This window comes from Triticum dicoccoides, chromosome 3B (assembly GCF_002162155.2).
Source record: "Triticum dicoccoides isolate Atlit2015 ecotype Zavitan chromosome 3B, WEW_v2.0, whole genome shotgun sequence".
In the NCBI taxonomy this organism is placed as follows: Eukaryota; Viridiplantae; Streptophyta; class Magnoliopsida; order Poales; family Poaceae; genus Triticum; species Triticum dicoccoides.
In genome coordinates this window covers 4,638,980-4,644,647 of record NC_041385.1, presented here as the reverse complement: position 1 = coordinate 4,644,647, position 5,668 = coordinate 4,638,980, and the positions used below count along the sequence as shown (strand labels likewise).

The 5,668-nt window shown below is 45.5% G+C and overlaps 1 pseudogene; it reads left to right on the top strand.

Moving 5' to 3' along the window:
- Positions 1 to 1,837: 1,837 nt before the first annotated feature.
- On the top strand, positions 1,838 to 5,213 carry LOC119280415 (annotated as a pseudogene).
- Positions 5,214 to 5,668: the final 455 nt, after the last annotated feature.

Genomic DNA, 5,668 nt, shown 5'->3' with positions numbered 1-5,668 from the left:
TATAGGTGATGTATGTAATGTCTACATACTCCGATGGGTCAATTAGTTTGGATGTATATATTGAAGTCATTGAATGACTTAATATCCTGAATCCAAAGGTAAATCGCAACATGCATGTGTGGAACTTCTTAAGTCATTCTATCACTTGAAGTAGTCGGAGAATTGTGTGGTGCAACCGACTAAGTGAGTTATTCCTTGACAAGGATTACTCTCTCATACTAATGATTGTTGACGTGTATTCATGAAGTAATCCTTAATCGGATTTTACATCACCTTAATTTATGGTGTTGATGATCTTATAATCAAAGTCTATATAAGACATGAAATACACACAATCATGTTAAGACGGATATTTGGGTTAAACCAAATTATGCTAAGTTTATGACTTGAGCATACCCCCCTAAGATATCAGTCTTCATATATCCAGAAGTATTGGAGAAGTTCAATATGGATATATTATATCAAAGACACATTTGGTCATATTATACCTAATATGGTATACAAATCCTTGAGACATAGGGGAGATGGTGAAGTGATAGTTGGACACAAAGTGCCATATCTAAATACCATCAAAGCACTCATATATTTTGCAAAATATGTCAGGCCTGATACTATAGTTTTTGGCAATTTATTGAGAGTGCAATTCCTCAAAAAGTATAAGGTTTGTGTAAGGAATATCCTCAGATATATTCAGGGCACAAAGGGTCTTGATCAATTTCATCCGGAAAATCAAGATGGGACCATGGTTTGATATATTGATAGTGGCAAATTATCTGATCCCACAATGCCATATCAAAGACTAGGTTTGCTGGAAGAATATTTTGAGGGAAGTCTTCAGAATAGACTCTAAACGAGTCCTTCCAGTAATCATTCTATTTTATTTGAAGCATCACAAAATGTTGATGACTTCATAGAATGATTGGCCACATGTGAACATGTGGTGATTATCATTATCTACCAAGATAATGTCACTTGTATTGCTTATGGGTTATATTTATCCTTGTGAATTACAGAAATGTAAGAGGATAATACGCAAACAGATTATTGTGATATTCACAATGTCTCTATCAATGTTTATGTTCCAGAACTAGGTTCATGAAATTGGTATGAGATATTCTTGAGGTTTGCAAAGTTCAAGGGGAGTAAAATCCCAAATAATAACCTGTTGGTAATCTTGTGATCACTCATATTGTACTCTTTTTCCCTTTATGAGTTTTCCGTGATGGTTTCTCATATAAGGTTTTTAACGAGACAATATAAATACAAGTGCGGACGTATGTCATATGGTTTCTCCTTATATTTTTCCCACTGGGTTTTTAAAGGAGTTTTCGGTGGCATATCGTTATAATGTTTCTCCTCAAATTTTTCTCGCAGGGTTTTTAGGAGGAGTTTTTGGATTGAAATATACAGATGATGAATTATCAAGGAGCAGTGTTAAGAAATAAAATATATGATCATTTGTATGGGAGGGATGCCTCCCAGGAGGTGTCTGTTGGGGAAGAGGTGTCTTCCCAACACACCCCTTCAGCCTGTATATAAGTGGGTCTCCACATTGCAATGGAACTGGTGGATCATTTGTGTCTCTTCTTTGTCTCTTTTACTTTGATACTACAACAGTTTGAACAACTTTTGTTGGCTACTCCAGTGTAATTGGAATATTCGTTCATGCATGCATGCATTCACACCTTACGTTACGTTTTTCTCGCATCCAAGTCGTCGTCGGTCGTCGGCTGGAATGGGTCATTGCATAATACTACTAGTACTTAAACAACTCAGTACCCAGAGCATGCAGGTCCCAGCGACGCAGCAAGGCAAGCAAAAGCCCCTCAACCCGTCCATGCCGTCCCACAGATCAGCAGCTGCAGCTGCACCTGTACTAGCAGTGCTAGTAGTATGGCTCGGCGGGGTGCTGCTTGGAGTTGGAGCAGCACTGCCCACACAGCCTAGCAGCAGGTGCCAGAGAGAATGCGGCGGCGTACACATCCCTTACCCGTTCGGCATCGTCGGGCCCGGGCCCGAATCGCCCGATCCCGACAACTGCGCCATGCCTGGCTTCGGCCTGACCTGCAACGAGACCGGGGTTAATGGTGGCCGCACGCCATTTTATTACGACCTGGAGGTCGTCGGCGTCTCGCTGCAGCAGGGTCAGGCCCGGATGAAGATGAGCATCTCAACCTACTGCTACAACAACGCCACCCAGGGCATGGACCCCGTCCCGTGGGGGCTCGACCTCACGGGCACGCCCTACAGGTTCGCCCACACCAACAAGTTCACCGTCATCGGCTGCCAGACGCTGGCGTACATCGTGGGCGAGCGCGCCGACGAGTACACCAGCGGCTGCGTGGCCATGTGCCGGAGGGGAGGCGACGGCGACGTCAGGTCGGCCTCACCAACGGCTCCTGCTCCGGGATAGGGTGCTGCCAGACTGCCATCCCCAGGGGGCTGCAGTACTACGACGTGAGGTTCCCCTCCACCTTCAACACCACGGAGATCCACGACGTCAGCCCCTGCAGCTACGCCGTGCTCATGGACGACTCCGACTTCACCTTCCAAGCGAGCTACGCGACCTTGCCGGGGTTCAACAACACCTTCACCGGAGAGGCGCCGCTCGCGGTGGACTGGGTTGTCGGAGAGGAGTCGTGCGACGCGGCGCGCAAGGATCCCTCCCCTACGCTTGCCTCGGCGACCACAGCGAGTGCTTCGACTCGCTCAATGGACCCGGCTACTTCTGCAACTGCTTCAAAGGCTTCCACGGCAATCCTTACCTGCAAGATCCGGAGCTAGGATGCAAAGGTACGTAGAAACTCAAAAACAATACATATGGCTAATACTCATCTATATATTCATATGAGAGTTAATAGAGTATCATCTACTTCTCTGTCATTTGAATTTACGGCGTAGATTTCAGTGGATTTATTTTTCCATTTGATTGATTCTGTTTTTTATTTTCGGTTTCCGGTTTCATTCTTTTCACACACCACACGGCTATATTTACACGTCCGTCTAGAGCGCACAACTGCTTGCCCATCGGCCATGCCTAATTGCCATTAAACATCCACCAATTTATTTATTTATTTGATATTTTTTTGCCTTTTTCTATTGGCGCACGCAACCACACTTGCACGTCCGTCAGACCACGTGCAACTTCAGTTGCACCCGATGCATCTGCGTGCAACTATAGCTGCACAACTGTGTGCAACGGTGTGCAACTGCTCATCTGATGTGTGCAACTGCATGTCCATTGGCCGCGTGCAATCGCGGTGGGCGTTCACCGAATGTGTGCAACTATATTTACCTTTTTTTAAGAAATACAGTAATAATATCAAGACATAAAGAATAAGTGAAAAAAGAAGAGAAAAGGGAACAACAACAAAATCCCGTGTTGATGTCACCTAGATGAGATTTAGTTAATTCTCGTCTAAATGAGAGTTAGCCACACACCTTGCAAATTCTCATCTAGATAAAAATTAACAGTCTTATCTTATCAATCAGATCTAGCAATCTAATATTAATTACACATGTAAGTGAAAGATCCTTAGTCAATCTTGTAGGAGTATACCGTTGATAGGGAAATTAAAAATATTTCTTTACAGAAAATAACAGAGCTTTGCGTTGTTTCCTATCACTTTTTTTTACCTATACTAACTGATGATAGTCAATAAAATTAATTAATTTGATCTTTGGTGGCAGATATTAACGAGTGCATGGACCTGGTGAAATACCCTTGCAATGTGCCTGGAACTTGCCAAAATTTTCTTGGCGGATTCGAGTGTCGTTGCCCCAAGCATACCAAAGGCGACGCCCAAAATGGGACGTGCGACGGAAACCACACATTTGGTATTGGAGAAAATCTCGGCATTGGTACGTCCACATCTCTGATATATGTCTACTACAATCTATGTACACAATATATCAACATCATACCAAAGCAGTGTCTTTAATTTCATCTTAGTGCAAATTAATTCAATCTTTTAGTCAAATAAAAAAAGCATGTTATCTTTCACCCCAAATAAGAAATGACGACTAACCGTGGCATCTACTCTTCAGGAGCCTTTGGCGTTGTTTTGGTTGGCCTGGTTTGTATCCTCGCAGTAGAAATCATCCGTCACAAAAGGAGTATCAAAAGACAAGATCTGATTAGACAGAGTGACGAATACTTTCAACAGCACAGAGGCCAGATACTGTCAGAAATGATGGGGGTAGAGCGTAACATCGGGTTCACCGTCTATGCCCGAGGAGCGATCGAGGTAGCAACAAACGTGTTCGACAAGGAGAGCATCATCGGGGAAGGAGGGCAGGGGACCGTGTACAAGGCGGTCCTCGACGTCGAAGGCAAGGCCACACTTGTGGCAGTAAAAAGATGCAAGGAGGTGGACGAGAGCAAGAGGAAGGACTTCGTGCAGGAGTTGGTGATACTCGGCCGCGTCGACCATCCCAACATCGTCAAGCTCCTCGGTTGCTGCCTGCAGTTCGAGGTGCCCATCCTGGTGTACGAGTACGTGAAGAACAAAACCCTGCAGGAGCTATTGTATAGCCAGCCGACCTCGTGTCGCGCCACCCTGGGGGCCCGTCTGAGGATCGCCGTGCAGGCCGCCGGAGCACTGGCGTACCTGCACTCGCTGGCGCACCCGATACTCCACGGCGACGTGAAGCCCGCCAACATCCTTCTCAGCGACGGATGGGGCGCCAAGGTGTCTGACTTCGGATGCTCCACCATCGATGAGAAGACCCAGGTGGTGGCCAGAGGCACAGCGGGCTACGTTGACCCAGAGTACCTGCTTAAGTACCAGGTCACCCACAAGAACGACGTCTGCAGCTTTGGGGTCCTCCTTCTGGAGCTCCTAACCGGGAAGAAGCCGATGTCAAAGCAACGGAAGAGCCTCATGGTGATGGTTCAGGAGTCTATGGAGGATGGCACGCTCCATGAACTCCTTGAAAGTGAAATAGTCGGTGATGCTAGCATGGGAGTGGCCCTTCAGGCTGTGGAGCTGGCGAATCGATGCTTAGGTATGCCGGGGAACAGGAGGCCTGCGATGAGGCGCGTTGCAGAGGAGCTCAAGCAGCTTGCTGACCAAGTGCAGCAGCCGTTGGTTTTGGAGTGTCACAGCCTCACTGTCACAGATATGGGGAGCTCCATGTCATCTGAGAATGACACCACCGGGGTTTTTAGCCTTGAGAAGAAAGCTGCATTGAGCATAGAATCCGCTAGATGAGATCGTCAGAAACATATTAGAAACTGTTTGCTAGCTATACGATCCATGGTTGTATCACGTTTCTAGGTCGTTGTTATGAAATCCACCTTAAGCTTACCACCAAATAATTTACGTGTTTATAAGCACTCACTTGACCTCCTACGTATGCAAAGCGGGATTGCAACAATTTTATTTTGTTATTGTTTAAATATATTGCCCTCTCTTCATCAGCTCGTATGTTTGGATGACCTGACTAGAGCATGAATTCAATATCCAATTAGAGCCAATAGGTCTCCAGTTCAAGACCATGTTAACATCGTATTAAAGAAAATAATTATGCGGCCTACATCGATCTCATGTACAAAGACTAAAAGAAAGCCTAGATATGAGGGCGGTGCTGAAACATATATTGTCTTTGTCTCTCCATTAATTCGGAGATTTGGATGAGCTAGCTAGAGCGTGAATTCAATACTTGC